Raw genomic sequence first — 18,914 nt, 5'->3', positions numbered from 1 at the left:
CATTTCTTTGCCTTCAGGAGTGGCCATGGAATCTTTGTTAAAGCCCCAACAGATCCCTTCCAAGGCCACCAAACCTAAAGTTTTAAAATCCAAGTCAAAGAAAGCCACCTCTGTTGTCTCTCAAAAGATAACAGTTGTAACACCTACCATGAACCTTGAGGGGAGTGAACAGGGTGTTAGTGGTGATGGGAGGGGTGAACATCAAGAAAACCCCCAGAATAAGGTAGGAGAGGTGAGTGGTACCCAAGCTAGCCAAGCCACAATTTCTCAAAAGACTGTGGTGGTTGAAAATGATTCAAACTCATCCCTAGTTGCATCCTCCTAAAAGGGTGCAGCTATTGAAAATAGTCCCAAACCAGGGACACAAAACAAAAGAAGGAGGGACACTGAAGCCACACACTCACCTGTAAAAGCCTTCACAAGAAGAAAGAGGGTCAAAACCCTAGTTTCCACACAGGGTGCGCACACTTCACAGATACAACCACATGTATCTATGCCTTCTCAAATTCAGCTTGATGTGACTCCAACAAATGTGGAGTCACAGCCCCATTCTCTCAAAATTGACACACACCAATCACCAAATTCTCCATCACCATATCTGGATGTGGACATGATATTCACATCAATTCCTGATTCTCCCTCTTTACAACTCAGGGAGGAGCCCCACTCAAATACTGGTGATCATCATCTTTTAGATGATTTGTTGGATCATCAGCCAATTCTTTCAGACTTAGTTGAAGAATCTGTGTCACCTAAATTAAAATCAATCCACACAGATTCAGCAATTATGTCACTTTCAATTTCTACTTCTTTTCCTTCTTCAACGGATATTCCTCATCCGTTGACAAGTGGTTGTTCTTCAACAGATAAGCTTAACAGCAATTATCCGTTGATACCTTCAGTTTCAACTTCAACGGATATTCCCTATCCGTTGATGGTCTATACACAAACAACTGAATTAATTCTAGGTGTAGAAGACATGGTTACTGTACAATCACTTCTAGGATTGAGGGAAGGGAGTGAAAACTTGAGTGAGAGGCTGGGTTGCTCCCAGGCAAAAGGAGAGCTTGAGAGTCTAAATATGCATGCTACTTCATCCAGCTTGGCAAAAGAAAGTGAGAGGAGTACCACCTTAGTAGGTGAAGGTGAGGGTGTGAGGAGTGTGAGCCAGGGGGAGCCCCTGATGCAAGAAAAGAGAGAAATTGAGAGAAAAGCAGGTACAGGAGGTATAAGGGTGGATCCAGCCATTGCTAGTGAGTCAATGATTGCGAATGATGCTGAAATGGAAAGACAATTTCAGCAACATTACAAAGCTGTAATTGATAACATTTCCTTGGATGCTGATACTTTTACTCATGCCGTGTCAGCCAATCAACTGTTGGCTATTCATGGCAATGAGGAGGCAGAAAAGACTTTAGATCTAGTACATACTTCAGAATCTGTACAAAGGGATAAAGTTGCTGTCAATACGATGCCTTCTACAGCTGGTGAGCCATCTGAAGAATTTGAAGTAAATTCTAATGATGATGACTCTGATTCTTTTGATGGAAGCATGAACTTAAGGGGAGGTGAAGGCCCAAGTTCTATTCCATAATTACCTGAATGGGCATTGACAAAGGAGTCTACACCAGGGCATTTCAATGTATCCTTAGTCAAACAAGTCATGTCTATCCAAAAGGCCATTCAGGAAACTTCAAATGCTGGTACCAAGACTATTCTTCAATCCCACCTAGATTCTCTACATCTCATGAAGCTACACCAATTAAGACAGAATCTAAGTGTGGATGAACTCAAGAAGGATATAGCTGACTTGAAGTCCCACAATTCTGAGAAGCTGGATTCAATCATGCCCTTTGGTACCATGCAGGAACTATTACTGAGACTGAGAAGAGAGTCAGATGCTGAAAAGAAGATGGCCAAATTGGAGGAAAGAGTTCAAGCTATTGAAAACTCTATGGTCACCATTCTTCAAAATCAACAGTCTCAGACTAGTCATCTAATGCAACTGGCTAAAGCACAGGGCTTGACCCCTCTCCTTGATGATAACAAAAAAGGGGAGAATAAAAGGAAAGGGGAAGGGGAGCCATCTACACATATACAAATATCAAAAGTGCTAGTTCCAGCCATTACTACTTCTCCAACACTTCAAATCAAAGGAAAGCTTGATGGAATTGATCTAATCCAGCTAGCAGCAGTTGAGATGAAGGTGAAAGAGCAAAGGAGAAAAATTGATGATAGGATGCAACAAGTGTTTGGCTCTTCAACTACAAAATCCTTATATGTGAAACATAGCACAAAAGTTGAGCCAATCATTATGGAGCACAAGCCAGTAAGGAGGAATAAGGTTGGAGAAACTTCTTTCAGGAACCTGAAGCCCATGGTACTCAAGCCAACCACTAGATTCAACAAGGACTCTACAAAGAACCCTCTAAGCTTTGCTCAACTAAAAGAAGTGGATTTTCCTCTTCCAAAGCCTGATGAAGACAAAGTTTTGGGTGGTAACATCATAAAGCACAAAAAGACCAAGGATTTAGTGGAAAGAATGAATATGGCTATTATCTATAGAGAGGGAAAGAGCATCTGTGTGATGCAAGGACATCCTAAATTCTCAATAGCCAAGAGGGAAGAGACCAAGAGGCTAAAGGAAGGAGCTAAAAAGCTGAAGGGTGACAAAAGAGCACAAGCAAAGCTTGAAAAATAGCTAAAGTCAAGTCAAATTGAAGAAAAGAAGAAGATTGAAGACAAGAGTGAAGGAGACAAGACTGAAAGCTTAAATGTGGATATGGGGAATATGGTTGGTGAGAGTGTGGAGGAAAGAAGTGAGGAAAGAAAGGAATGGCAGAAAGGGAACAGAAAGAAGGCCAAGGCAAAAAGGAAGAGTGGGGATGATACTGAGGAAACCCAATCAAAATCTAAACCACTACCTTCCATTCCTGAACCTGTTGTGGCTGATCCCAGTATAAATATTTATGGTGAAACAATTATCCCTAAAGAGGAACCTATTGATTGGGACACCATCAAATTGCCTACCTTCCTAACTACTTCTCCACCATCAAAGAAACTGAAAAGAAAATTCAAATCAACACCTCCCCTAACCTCAAGTAAATTCACTCAGAAACATAAACCTAAGCCTAAGCCACAAGCCTCAAAGGATGATTATGTTCACATTTGTGACATAAAAGAACATATAGATATTGAACTCTTCCTGGATGAGCTGGAGGAAGTAAGGGGAATAAATGCTTATAGACAGCTACCAAAAAGGCTAGTGTTCAAATATAAAGGAAATGTGGAAAGGACTTGGCCTCTTCAAAGAATTCTAAGTGAGGGCTATTCTACCTTGATTAGAGTCTACTCAGCTATCAAAAGGGATACTGGCTTTACCAGGACTGCCAAAACTGAGATTCTCAACAAGATTGCCAGCATAAAGAAAAAATTGGTGGGAGTCAAATTCCTTGCCTAGAACATTACTCATCCCTGAGCATGGAATTACAATTCATAAATCATCTCATTGGTTGATGGAGTTCAGAGACAATAAAGGAGTCAGAAGATTTTTCAGACTTGTAGACCAGCTTAAAATTGCCAATAATGAAACTCTCAAGGACATGCAATCTAAGTTGGATATCAGTAAAGAAGATGAAGCTGAATTCTACAGACAACACCAACTTCAAGTGGAGGAAAATGATAGGAGGCTAGGGAAGAAAACAAGGGAACAAAGGAAAAGAAAATGATTTGCTCAGACTAAAGGAGCACCCTTGGAAACACTGTAAATCTTTAATTCTATCTCAGTACATACACTTTTGCAGCACTTTTGAAGTTCTACTTGATTTCAACTCATAAATTTGTTAAGTGTTTTGTTATCATCAAGTTAACCCTGAATTTATGCCTACAATTCTAGTAGACATAAATAGGGAGAGATTGTTAGGAATATATGTATTAGTTTGATGATAAGTTAAACAAAACACTTAAGTAGAAATCTAGTGTTTGTAGCCTCAACGAATAAGACCATCTTGGCTATCCGTTGATGGAGTAGCTTTACTTAGAAATAAGTTTAGAACTGTAGCACATTACAGTTTCTATATTTAAGTTATAATTCTTAGAAGTTATGGGAAATTATAAGTCATGTTGACTACTAGTGGATATGCAAATAGGAGGGCTAATTATAAATATTTCATGCCTTGTAATTTTATGTAAATGAAGTAGTATCAACTGATAGATTAAAGGCCTTCAATGGATGAGAAACAAAGCTTCAACGGATGTCTCTAAAGCTTCAACGGATAACATCCATCAATGGGTGAGTGCATCAACGGATAAAGCTTCAACTGCTAAAGCATCAATGGATAAAGCCATCAACGGATGAAAGCTTCAATGGATGCTCAGTTCCATAGCAGTTGATAGTGACAATTCATAAGCTGACAAAGGCACATGGGTTGACAGAGACAATTGGAATGTGGTAGCCTCTTGGAGGAATCAAGAAAAAGCAGCATTTCCATTCTGGTGCAAACAACGAAGTATTCAATGATTCACAGATTATCTCAGATTGCATTGGACAGAGAAATGAAGAAGAAACATGTCAATAACTATTTTATAATTGTATTTTATCTTTGTCATCACTTGTAAACTTGGTGATATATATAAACCAAGTTGCAGCTAGTAATTAGATGTGAATTTTCCAGAGCTGTTTAGAAAAACATAGAGAGAAAATCATCTAGTTTGTACTAGGAAGCAGCTGTGATCAATTCTTTGTATCACAGATAATCTGAAATACACATCTCTGGTGGAACAACAAATCCACCAGAAAAGTTTTTAAAAGCTTTTGTGTTCTTTACATTTGTGTCTTGAATATATATCTGTCTGCACCTGCTCAAAGCAATTCATACACATCTGTTCATCATACACTTAGCTTTTGAAACTGCTCAAAACTTGAAAAAGTTTTGAGATTTACATTCAACCCCCCTTCTGTAAATCTCATTGTTAGTTCCTTGGGAATAACAGATGGCTGCTTGCTTTGATTTCGTCCCTGTTGATTGGGTATCCATATATATACATACGTTTGTTATGTGTATACAAGTTGGGTTTGGTTTGTGTGTTGTGTGATGTTTCTGTTGTGCTTGTCGCCCTTTTCCTTTTCCGGCTGCCACCGGTATTCCTTCCGGTGAGGTGGCCGGAGCGTGTTGCACACGCGCCTGGGTGTGTTCCGTAAATTTAAGATCGATTCGTATATTTTTATTTTCTGTGCAGGATTTATTTGATTATATCTGTGAAATAAATTGTTTTGCAGAAAATTCCGTATTAAAAATTATCGGTGAAAATTTGTATGGAAACCCGAAATTAATCGGGCACCGATAAATTTTTACCGCCTTTCGCGATGACTCATTACGAGCGGACGGTGGATCGTGATGATTATTTCTGAGTCCTAATATTTAAAAATAAATAGATAATTAATGTTTAAATTTTATTTGAAAGTCGATGTGAAATAGTAGTTGAATATTTTATACGAGGTTATTTGATTGTGAGTTGTAATTGTTGGTTGGTGCTTGAATTGAATTGTGAAGTTCGGGATTGTAGGATTGATTGATTGTTGTTATAAAATGACGTCGATTTTGCTCTACGGGTAGTCCAATAAGCAAAGGAGATGCTGCCCAAATTTCGGAAGTGTACCCTATAAAATATCGGGAATATCAGTCGAGTGTACATAGTTATATATTTATAAATAAATGTTATGAGAACCTGCCTACATATTGTGGTATATGGTTAATAACCCTATTTTACAAAATGTACCTATGTGTCGTAAGAACATATTTTATAAATTATAACTGACAACCCTGTTTTCTAAAGCGACAAGTATATATGTTTTCCGAAAATGGTTACTGGGTCGAGTGTTGAATACATGAACCCTGATTGTTGTATGTATTATAATAGTACTTATAAGTACGAGTCGGGAGTTGATATCGAATGGGTACATTTGTTATTGAGGATATGTCAAGCATACCTAGACGTCTAACGTAGGGTATTTCGACTCTGTAGGTTTTAGTCGAAGGACTCAAGAATCGAAGTTGAACTAAAGATAACCTAGTGATCAGTCGAGAAGCATGTCGAGGTTCCAAGCGAAGGACCTGAACGTTGAAGTTGGATCCAGGATAGTCTGATAGTAAGGCAGTAAAGCCAAGTGTCCAAGTTAGTTCAAGGTCCATCAGAGATAGTCGTAACGCTCTGCAAGGAAAGTACCCCTGACCATTCTTTTATGGTTCGGTATATGTGAATAGCTAAATGTTTTAATCTCGTAATGGAACAGAAATGTTTTAAGTTACGTATCCCATGTAGTTATAAATCACTCTTTTCAAATTGTTTTGGGGAAAAGTAACTTCTGAAAACACCTATTTCTAACAGTGATTTAAATGAAAAGAGTTTTGAATAATGTGCTGTGACAGAATGGTTTTAAAAGAGATAGGTGACAGTGATTTTGGAAACTGGATAAAGAGACTGATTTAATCCACCTATGTCGTGGAAGGTTTTGATCCACCTATGTCGTGGAATTTTGGAAAGAGGCAAAAAGGAAATTCAGTTGATCTATTGGAGTTGCATAAGAGGCCCGTTATTTGGTAACGGCACAGCATGTGGTTGCATAAGTGGCTAATTGGATTAGGCATTCTGTTTAACCGATTAGTCCAGCATGGGGCAAAGACCTAGCTAGTCTTTTCCGAAGTTCCGGAACACATTCTATTTATGGATGGCTGCTAGTCGCTGTCCGGTGAGGGTAGACTAATCAGCTATCTTCACCTGTTAAACGTCCAATAGATTTGATTGATTCAGTTTTAAAATTGATTTAACAAATCAACTTATTGAGACAGATGATGTGAAAATGAAATAGCATGCTAAGCCTTGATTCTGGTAATTATACACAGCACACGACTAATATTGTTGTTTCTGGATGCATGCTAGTTTTAAATATCCGGTTATGAATGTTTTCTAACGAGTTATGAATTTTGTTCCTATCACTATTTTATCATACATTGTTTTATTGTTATTCTTATAGTGGTACTGTTGAACAAGCAATTGCTCACCCTTGCAGAATGTTTTATATATATTACAGATGCTTAAGAGATTTTTTCGCGGTAGTCAGGGCAGAGTTCCAGTTCCTTTTGGAGTCAGGTTCCTCTCAGATAGTTATGTTGGACCAAAGATGGTCTGTTGAGCTGCTGTATTAGGTTAATTGCATCAGGATAAATCGTAGTAAGTTGGTGTTGTAATAATTGTAACCTAAATCATACTTAAACATGGCAAAGATCTTGGTAAAGGTGTCGTAGTTATATCCTGTTATTGAATTGTTTATCTTATGGTTGTTGTTGATGACGTCAACTCCTGACCCCGGGGTTGAGGCCGTCACATAATAACTTTCATAAACTTTGCATAACTAGAAATCTGCTCAAGAGCCTCGGCGAAAGGTATGTTGATATGAAGTTTCTTGAACACCTCCAGAAACTTCTCAAACTGCTTGTCCAGCTTTTTCTTCTGCAGCCGCTTAGGAAACGGTGGTGGAGGATAGATCTGTTTCTCCCCTATATTACCTTCAGGCAAAGTGTGCTCAACAGTAGTCTTCCTTGGTTCCACTTCTTCATCGTACTGCTTTGCTTCTTTCTCCGCCTCAGGTTCTTCGGTCAACTCTTGAGTTTTTTCAGGATTCGCAACCTTCCCAGACCTCAAAGTGATTACCTTTACATGCTCCTTAGCTTCCCTCTTTCCTGGCACTTTAGTGTCACTAAGCAATATACCAGGTTGTTGATTTAGTAAGGCATTGGCAATTTGCCCAATTTGATTTTCCAAGGTCTTGATAGAAACAGCTTGACTCTTGCACATGAGCTTCAACTCCTCTAATTCAGATTTTTCATTAGCTTTTTATAGCTGAAGTTGTTATTTTTGTGCATACTGCGGTTGCTGAAAACCAGTGGGTTGTACAGCTTAGATGGATACTGCTGATAAGGTTGTTGAACCACATTCTGAGCATTGCTCCAACTGAAATTAGGACGATTGCGGTTGTTAGGATGATAGGTGGCTGGCACAGGTTGCTGCGATCGCTGGAAGTTGTTCACGAACTGAGCTGATTCACTGGAAATTGCACACTGATCAGTATCATGGGCACCAGCACAAAGTTCACAGACATTGGTGATTTGATTAACTCCATAATTATCCAAAGTGTCCACCTTCATTGTTAGAGCCTTAAGTTGGGCAGCGATAGCAGTTTCTGTGTCCAACTCCAGAATTCCTGCTACTTTTTCCTGAGTCAGTCTCTGGGCAGGATTTTGGTATTCATTAGCAGCCATCAGTTCAATAAGTTCATAAGCTTCATCGTAGCTTTTAGCCTACATGGCTCCTCCTGATGCTGCATCCAGCATGGGTCTAGAAGTAGGACCCAATCCATTATAAAAACAGTTGATAATCATCCAATCAGGCATGCCATGGTGTGGGCACTTCCTTAGAATCTCCTTATATCAATCCCAAGCCTCACATAGAGATTCTCCTGTTTGCTGAGCAAACCGGGTAAGAGCATTCCTGAATACAACAGTCTTCGCCATAGGGAAAAATTTAGTGAGAAACTTTTGAGAGAGATCTTCCCAAGGGGTGATAGACCCTGCTGGTAGAGAATGTAACCAGCACTTAGCTTTGTCCCTCAGAGAGAATGGGAAGAGTCGTAGCTTGATAGCATCTTCAATCACATCATTGAACTTGAAAGTGTCACAGATCTCGATGAAATCCCTGATGTGCATGTTGGGGACTTCAGTCGGAGAACCACCAAACTGAACTGAGTTCTGTATCATCTGGATCGTGCTTGACTTGATCTTAAAAGTGTTAGCTCTGATGGCTGGTCTAATGATGCTAGACTGAATGTCATTAATCTTAGGCATAGAATAGTCCATCAAAGCCTTCAGATTATCCGCTTGATCACCCATAGCTACTACAATTGGCTCTTTAACTTTCTCTTCTTCTTCTACCTTCTTTTCTTCCTCAAAAACTTCCCTACGTACTACCACAAGTTCTTCCTCGGCTTTATCCAGAGTTCTCTTACGAGTACGCGAACGCGTATGCATACACCCTCGCTAGAGCACCTGAAATAAAACAAGGAAACAAATAAATAACAATGTACGAGTCAATGAACTTTAACGACCACTGATGGAAAGCACATAAACTATCAATTAACACTGCAGTCCCCGGCAGTGGTGCCAAAAACTTGTGAGTCTTTAAACACGCGCTAATAATACACGCAAGTATACGAGTTCGCAAGTAGTATAGAATCTTTTCTAGTTCGTTCCCCCAGAGACTGTATTGATTAACTAATTAATTCATGCACCTAAGCAACAATGTATGGTTATTATTCAATGCTAAAATGATAACAAAGTGAGGTTGTTTATAACTAAGAATTAAACTAATAATTATAACTACGAGAATAAAATTGATTGAATTAATATGAATGACTACATGGGATTCTAACTTCATTAAATACTTCATTCAATAGCCTTGTTGTTCTTACCCTTAGCATGCAATGGTGATGATACTAATCAGGCAACACGAAACTGATAAACGCCAACTTTCGTTGCACGAGTACCATTCTACAATACATCCACAAAAGAGATAGAAGCTGAATAGACACCAATTACATTGAGACCCTATATATCTATAGAATTTTACAATATAACGGTTTAAGCACAAGTTATCTATATTGATTACATAGGGCAAGTAAGATGGTTTAAATTAGCTATGAATCATGCATAACAATACATGAACCAATGCTAGCATGGCAAGTTCTAAATCCTTAAATTCACTTTCACTTTAGTAAGAATTAACACGCTATCTTATAAGTTCGCGACGCTCACAAGACGAATACGCACAACCAATACTAGGATATCATACAATCACCACACACTAAGGCATCAAACAATTTAACTAAAGAAATCCATAAATACATCCACTAGAACCCCATGATAACGATTAGCCCATAATCGAACTCATCGCCAACGTGGGTTCCAATGAAAACATGATATAGCAAACATAGTCTTTATATAAATAAATAAACCAAAGTACAAACAAGCGTAAAGGTTCATCAAAACAAGAAACAAGCATCCAAATTACAACTCAAAACAAAGATTCACAAGAATAAACTAGTTCGTCTTCGCCTTTGTTGAATTGTGCCAAAAGGTATCTTGTTGTCTTCTCCTCTGCTTGAAATATTAATCTCCCTTTAAAAATGACCTAGAGTTGACTTTATATAGTAGTCCATGCATCCCAGGAGTCCAGCAAATCAAATTATAAATGAATCAGGATTTGTTTATCCCGGCCCAGCGCGGGCGCGCTGACTTCCTGGTCTCCCGGCGCGGCCGCGCGCAACACCAGCGCGAGCGCGCCTGCCTTCTGCCAAAAATTATTTTTTTTCTTCTTCTTTATTCCTTGCAGATTCGAGCCAATCTTTTAAACTTTTATTCCAACACATCCTAAACACCATATTAGCATCAAAACAATGCTAATTCACCTGATTCATGAAGTAAAGCCTGAAATGCAAAAATACTTGAAAACACGTTAAAACATAAATAACTTGAGTACAAATACACCAACTCAAAGCTTATTAGAGCATAAATAAGTGTCATAAATGCCACTTAACAGTTTTTACTGAAGACCCTGTGATAGATTCCAATGCACGTTCATGTGCAAATCAACATTCACATGTTATAAGGTTTTAGGGTAATACTCCTGAGGGGGAGCTATCTAAATCCTCTCCAATTCAATTGGAAGTTTCTCTTACAGGAACAACTCACCTCAAAACCCTAGCTGAAATTGCACTCACAATTGAAGCTAGGAGTTCAATTGCCAATGATCCTGCTATGGGGGAGGCAAGTACATCACATTCAAGTGACAGTACTTTGAAAGAAGTACAAGGGTTTGAGACTAGAGTACATGAAAGTAACCTAGTCAACACCCCTTCAATTTCAATAGAGGTTCCCACAACAAGTGGTGAACAACAAACTGTCAAAACCACAGTTCAACCTGTGAGTCAAACTGTGACATCTGTCATATGTGGTTCTATATAAGATATACCCTCTACTTCAAACCCAACAAATCAACCATCCACCTCCAATCTTTCTCAACCAAAACCTCACTTGATCTCTTAATGGCTATAGAAGACATAAGCTCAACCTATAACTATAAATGATATGTTAGTTGATCAATTATAAGGATTTGCTCAAATCTCACAACAGCTTCTCACCTCCAACATGTCTAATCAAGATTATCAAGCTATCATGCTCTCCTATTAGACAGAGGTTCAAGAGCAGCAGGCCAAAATAATAAATGAAGCTGAATAAGATGGAAATTGTGATTCCTGGCTGGGCAAAAACTTATTCATTGAGTTAGCAAATGAGTCATTGACAACTCAAGTATCATAACTAACTGCTATGGTCCAAAGTCAACAGGATGATATACAAACCTTGATGGACTTTCATAAGCACCTACTAATGCAAAATTAAGTCTCATTGGGAGCCATCATGGGAGCACTCAACATTCCTTTTCCTGCACTTCCAGAAGCTGTCAGGCCTAAAATCCCTACACCTCTTATCTTTCCTGCTAACAAGACCAAGGGGGAGATAGAGTCTAGGTTATTAAAATCATCATCATATGTTCAAGCTGTTTATAAAGGCAAAGCCAAAGAAGTTGATGTTGGAATGGAGAGGCTTATAAAAGCAGCTGAGGGACGTAGTCTAAGCAGAGAATTTGATGAATTGCTAAAGGCTCTCAGGGTTTCTCTCAATAAAAACTTCTTACATACAAAAAGGCCTTAGAAAAAATAGTAAACTTTCTCTGGGTGATTATGGTAACTGTAGATGGATTTCAAGAAAGAAAATAGTTGTCAATGTTAATGACTCTGGGGTAGACAGGTGTATACAGGTTTCCCCTTAACTACCTCATAACAAGAAGGGAATATAAGTTGGACAGTCTGATAAACAAAGTCAACATGATTCAACAAAACACTCTCTTGCTAACCGAATTGAAGAAGGATTAAGTAGCTGCTTTTCCAGAAGCTTATTTACAGCCAAGCAAGAGAGTGGTTTACATCTGTCCAACCACCAAACATTGTAAACACTTCCAAATTCCTAAGCAATGTGTCATGGCAAACAAAAAGCTGATTATGACTTTGGAGAAAGACTTGAAGACTAAACAGTATAAGACTGTTGAAGATGAAGACATGATGAAGCTAATGGGGAGATATTTGAGAGATTCTGAAGCCAACTTGACCAAAACTCAAATCAATAATAATAACTTGGATGATGATGATGAGTAGAAGAAAGATGATCGAAAACCTTTTGGCTCAAATCCAAGTCAATCCTCCAAGGCAACTAGTAGCAAAGAAGATAAGAAGAAAAGAGATGCTAAGAAAAAGGGAAATGATGAGAAGAAGGGTGATGAGAGAAGAAAAAAGAAGGAGGATAATTCAGGAACCAAGAGAAATTTCCAGTCAATTCAAATCCAACTTGCTCAAACCTCTAAACCTACAAGCTCAAACATTCATCATTCTCTGACCTCTAAGCACAATTTTTTGTACAAATCAACTGCAAACACCCTACTCAAAATACCAATCACATCTAGCATATTCACCTTGAAGAAAATCACAAACCTACCCTCATTCAATCCAACAACCAAAATTCATTTCAAATCTGTTGGAAGAAAACCAAAGAAATTGCAACATACTAAAAGGGCCATCTGGAACTGTTTTGATCAATCTGACTTTCTGCCACCAAATTGGTGCATCACAGATGATGAGTACTTTCAATAGTTGGCTGAACAAATAGTCAGAGTCTGGGTTATATCCTATACATAAATCAGGATATATTATAATGATGGTACCTTTAATCTACTTGGAAGCAACTTAATGGACACACTTTCAACCACAGAATTCAAGAGAATAATTAGCTTAATAAAGGATAAAGATTATTGGGAATATGTTGTAAACTTGATGATTACATTAACAAAACACCTTAGTAGATTCAACTTAGTGAAAAATATAGCACTCGGCGGATGATCAGATATAGTCCCGACGGATGATGATATGACATCCATCGAGTGAGTAACTTATGTAACAATAAGTCATGTAGCGCATTTCTGTGAACACCTTTGTATAGATTCTGTAGTAGCATATAAGTCATGTTGACTTTAATTAGATATGCAGAATAGGTTGATTCATTGTAAATATAAGATGTCTTGTAATTCTGTATAAGTGAAATGAAGTCAAGTGTCAAATAGCTACCCGACGGATGATCAACAAAGCTACCGACGGATGATCAACAAAGCTACCGATGGATGATCAACAAAGCTCCTGAAGGATGATAATCATGTACCCGACGGATGATCAATTCAAACATCTGTTGACAGTGACAACACAGTCACATGCGTCGAGTGTTTGCAAAAGGAATGTGGCAGCCTATTCAGCTGGGTTTTTGAGAACAAAAAAGCATTACCATTTCCATGTTATTATGAAGATATTCAAAGATGCTGAAATAGAGTAGTGAAACATCATGGTATTAGACTTGATAGGTTTTATTTTATTATCTTGCCTTATTACTATGTAATCTTGGTAATATATAAACCAAGAGTAGCAAGTAGAACAACAAGAAGACTAAGCAAATACATTCTCAGAGAAACAATTGTAAGCTGTATCCTGTAGCATTTCTCTGTAAGTTTAGTTGTTCATATTTGTAAGCAGTTGTGAGCTATTCAAGCCTCACAGGGTTCTCTTGATATATATATATATATATATATATATGGAGGATACATTCAAAATCACCGGAAAGTTTTAAAGACTTGTGTTTTTAATTACTTGTGTTTTGATTTATCTAACTCTTCATTCCGCATTTCACAAATCAAACACTTATATATTATTATGTTAGAACCAATTTTCTTTAATCTTAAAAATTAGCCATAATTACATTCAACCCCCCCCCTTCTGTAATTCTTCTTGTATTGTTAGGGACTAACAATTGGTATCAGATCAAGCTCTTGAAGAACAAAGAGTTTAAAGATCACAACAAACAGCAAGATGAACAAAAAGGATGTTGGAGTCAAGATTCCTTTTCTGGACAAAGATAATTACCATCACTGGAAGGTAAAGATGCATCTTCATTTACTTTCTCAAGATGAGGCCTATTTGGATTGTATAGAGAGAGGTCCTCACGTACCAATGAGAGCTGCAACTGGAAATGAGCCATCAGTTCCCAAGCCAAGGCATGAATGGTCAGATCCTGATATTGAACAAGTCAGGAAAGACAAGAAGGCCATGAATATTTTATTCAATGGAGTTGATGGTGACATGTTTGACAACATCATTAATTGCAAGACAGCCAAGGAGGTTTGGGACACCATTCAAATAATATGTGATGGCACTGAACAAGTTAGAGAAAACAAGATGTAGTTACTAATTCAGCAATATGAGCATTTCCACTGTGAAAAAGGTGAAACTCTCACTGATATCTTTAGTAGATTGTAAAAGCTACTAAATGCTCTAAAGCTGCATGGAAGAGTCTACCAAACCAAAGAATATAACCTCAAATGCCTGAGATCCCTTCCAAAAGAATGGAAACCAATGACAGTCTCCTTGAGAAATTCACAAGAATATAAGGAGTTTATACTAGAGAGACTGTATGGCATTCTAAAGACTTATGAGCTTGAAATAGAACAAGATGAAAGAATGGAGAAAGGGAGAAAGAAAGGAGGGTCCATTGCACTGGTTGCTGAGTTAGAGAAAGATAAGGAGATGAAGATAAAAGTTGTTGAGTCTACTTCAAAAGTCTGTGAAAACAAGGGTAAGGGGCTGTTAGCAGAAAATGAAGATTCTTTGAGCCAAGATGATATGGATGATATTGATGAACATCTTGCATTTCTTTCCAGAAGATTTTCCAAGCTCAAGTTTGAGAAGAACTTTGGAGCAGCTAAGCCAAATAGAAACATGGTGGATAAATCAAAATTCAAATATTTCAAATGTGGCTTGGCAGAGCATTTTCCAGTGAGTATAGAAAGTCAGATTCCAGCAAAAAAAAGTTTGAGCGTGTGGATTATAAACAGAAGTATTTTGAGTTGCTCAAACAAAAGGAAATGGCTTTTATTACACAAGAAAGTGACTGGGCAGCAGATGGTTTGGATGAGGATGAAGATGTCAGCTATGTCAATCTAGCCCTAATGGCCAAGTCTGATGAAACAGAGACAAGTTCTTCAAGTAATCAGGTAATCACCACTAACCTTGCATATTTATCTAAACCTGAGTGTAATGATGCAATAAATGACATGTCTACAGAATTGTATCATTTGTGTGTTACACTTAAGTCCCTCACTAAGAAAAATGCTAAAATCAAAGAAAACAATTTATTTTTAAGTGAGAGGAATAATATGCTAGAGTCTCAGTTTATTGAATTTGAAAAATTGAGAATAAAATGTAAGATTGCTAAGGAGGTGTTATGGATTAAAAACTAATATATATAATTGCTGTATTTAGTACTAAGGAACGTGAGCTTCAAGGCTCGTTTTGATTGCTCTTGTGTTTCGTGATTCAATCTGCCTTAACAAGATGCCTACGTACCTTGCTGATTGCCAATGATCAAGTCAAAAAATATAGTTCTGATTTGTGGGGTGAGACCCCTTATATAGATGTGGGAGTCCTTGAATTGGACTTCGTATAGGAGACTTGGTGGTCAAGGCTCTGAATTAGGATAGACTTAGGAGTCCTAGGGAGTAGGAAGCTGATTCCTTATCCCATGAGGTTCCTTGGAGGCCAATCTACAAGGATTTATATCCTCACTAGGACTTATCTTAATAGCTATTTTTCTCCCTTATTTATTAATTATGAAATTAATAAATAATCAGGGTTTTTGGGCCTTCTTTGTTCCATCAGGCCTGATCTGGTCCATCAGGCCTGATCAACATGTTAACCTTTCTGGTCTGAATGTCATACATCTTCTTATTGGGCCTTGCAGCCCAAACTGTAATATTTAATTATGTAATCAGGATTTATTTATCCCTATCATTTGCCCCCCAACTTTTGGGAAACATTGATTAGGTTTTGCAAAAGTTAAGTCTATTCATTCCCTTACAGGGTTTCGTTTTTGCGTAAAGTGTTGAGCGACCTACACGTTTACAATGATTGTTCCTTTTATTCAGGAATTATCTTAATTTCCAGGAATTTTTCCCTTAATTTCGGGATTTTTCCCTAATTTTCTGGATTTTTCCCTTAATTTCTAGGATTTATCCTTAATTTTCTGGATTTTTCCCTTAATTTCTGGGATTTATCCTTATTTTACTGGATTTTTCCCTTAATTTCTAGGATTTATCCTTATTTTACTGGATTTATTCCTTATTTCTGAAAATATTAGCATTTTTCAGAAAATATTTTAAGGAATTTCCTTATCTTTCTGTAATTTTCCAGGAATTTTTCCTTCTTTTTCTTCCCCCTTTTTCCTTTTTTCTTTTTCTCTTTCTTTTTTTATACAGATTTCGACCAGGAATCCTGTTCGACCAGGATCCTGGTCGAATTAACCTCTAATGTGCCTTGGTCGAAGGCTTTTCGAGGAGGATGCATTCGATCAGGAATCCTAGTCGAATTTCGGCCAGGATTTTTCCTTTTTTTTTAGTCGAATGAGTCTAAATTCTGGTCGAATTAAGCTTATTTTTCAGCCTTGATTGACAAAACTTTGACCTCAGGAGCTTCGATCAGGATTCCTTCGTGTTTCTTGGTCGAATGGATCTTCTTTCTGGTCGAATTAAGGCTGTTTTTTAGCCTTGATCGACAGGGTTTCAACCTCAAGCCTTTCGACCAGGATTTCTTTATGTTTTCTGGTCGAATGGGTCAGGAATATTTACATAATGATTTTTTGCATATACTTTAGATTTGGGCCCTTAAATCTGGGCTAAATTTTCTTGGGCCAACCCTTCTAATGGGTTTTTCTTTTTCACCCCTAAAATCACTTGGGCCTAATACAGAGGCCTTTTTACCTGGGCTTTTTAAATACTTGGGCCCTTAACTAGGCTTGACTTTTTCAAGGCTTTTCTAGAATTGGGCCTCATTTCTGAGCCCAATTTCCAAACTCTTCTAGGATTCTTCCAGATTCTTCCAGAATCTCCCAAAAACTTAAGTTTTTCTTTTGTTTTTTACTGGAATTCTCTGGATAATTCCATAACCTTCTAGTTTTTGGGCCCAAATGGGCTTTTTTAAGGCCCATTATCCTCCTTCCTTGGCTATATAAAGGTAGGGTGAGAGTTTGATTTCTCCACACCTCTCATTTCACCTCTCTACTCATTTCATAACTTCTCCTCATCCTTCCCCCTTCCTTCTAACCTTTCCTCTCTCAAATCCCCTCCCTTAGTTTTCCAACTTCAGGCTTTTTCCAGCTTACTAATGGCTGACAAGAGTTCCGAGAAGGCGGCAAAGATAGCCTCGGCTTCAAAACGAGGTAAGGATATCGAGATCCATTCTTCGTATATGTCTTTAATCGATATGATTAACACTAGGGGGGATGAATATCCCTCTACTACACATCTTGATTCTTTTAATCATTGTAATACTTGGCACAACATAGATTTCAATAAACTAAATGCACGTTATAATGTCCTTCCTCCTCTTAGATTAGTTCCAGTCTCTGGTGGTGACCGTACTTGCCATTGGAGACCCGACACTCTCTTTATTTACACAGATGCCCTTAATGCTGGGCTTAGGTTTCCTTTCCACCCTTTTATTCCTCATCTTTTAGCTGATTTACAAATCAACCCGTGTCAGCTTCCTCCAAACGCTTGTAGGAACATTTTATGTTTTATGGTCTGCTGCCTTAGGGAGGGTTTTCCCCTTTCCTTAGATGTTTTTAAGAAAGTCTTTCAGTGCTATAATAGCTCTTCCAGTATTTGTGGTTGGGTCTATGTTAAGCAAAGGCCCAAAAGTAAACATATCTTTAACAACGCCTCCATTCCCGACAACAACCAAAATTAGAGGAATAGTTTCGTTATGTTACGTTGGGAGAATGGTGACTGGGGCACACTCTTCTGATCTTCCTTCAGGAAGGTCGGTGATGGTAGCCTCAAATCCATTCACTTAACTCCTGAGGAAACTATTATTTATAATGGGCTTACTCAGGACAACGGCACTACTACCAGCTGGACTCTCTTAGAGGAGTTCTCCCTCATTCACGTGGGACTATCCTCTGTTTCTCAACAGGGTATTGTTCTTCCCTTATCATCTTTATTTCATTTCATGCATTATTAACATCACTAATTTTGTTTTTTGCCTTGTTTTGCAGCTGCTAAGGAGATTAATGAGGACAATATTCCTCCTGTTGAAAAGACTGCTAGGATGAAGAAAGCTCGGCTCGCAGGCCTAGACACCCAGGGAAAGGCGAGAGAGCCTATCTTCTTGAGAAAGCACAAGGAGCCTATGGGGGAGGCTTCAACTGAAGGAGCTGAGGGCCATAATGCCCCTATCACTGTTGCTGCCCCTGCTGCTGCTGCTACAGGCGCCTTTCAGCCTCTCTGGGGATTCCGCTGAGGGGATACCGTGGTTGGTTCCACGAAGCATGCTTGGGATTGGTCCTACCATAGCATGACTCCCAAGGACTTTACTGACGTGGTGGCCACCCCTGACCTTGAGAGGATTAAGCTCATGGGAGCTCAGTCTCTGGCTTCGGTATGCCTCTTCTTTTTTGAACTTATCTTTCATTCTTGTAGCATTTTCTTGCCTTATACTTTGCTGATTCCTTTGTTTCAGTCTAACGCCTATTTTCAAGGCGCTGTGAGGCAAGCCGAGTCATGGAAGCGGGCTTCTGATAAGGCCGATAATGCCCTTAGGAGGCAGCAAAAGAAGTATGCTACCCTGGAGAAGAAGCTCAAGCGCAAGGAGGAAGAAC

At 38.4% G+C, this 18,914-nt stretch overlaps 1 non-coding gene across 1 annotated transcript; it reads left to right on the top strand.

Moving 5' to 3' along the window:
• Positions 1-8,448: 8,448 nt before the first annotated feature.
• On the top strand, positions 8,449-8,555 carry LOC141723129 (small nucleolar RNA R71). Its single transcript, XR_012576120.1, has one exon. It is a non-coding gene; the product is annotated as a small nucleolar RNA R71 (small nucleolar RNA).
• The last annotated feature ends 10,359 nt before the right edge of the window (positions 8,556-18,914 follow it).

The sequence above is a fragment of the Apium graveolens genome, chromosome 4, assembly GCF_009905375.1.
Source record: "Apium graveolens cultivar Ventura chromosome 4, ASM990537v1, whole genome shotgun sequence".
Lineage (NCBI taxonomy): Eukaryota > Viridiplantae > Streptophyta > Magnoliopsida > Apiales > Apiaceae > Apium > Apium graveolens.
The sequence above is the reverse complement of the archived record's forward strand: the minus strand, read 5'-3'. Positions and strand labels throughout refer to the sequence as shown.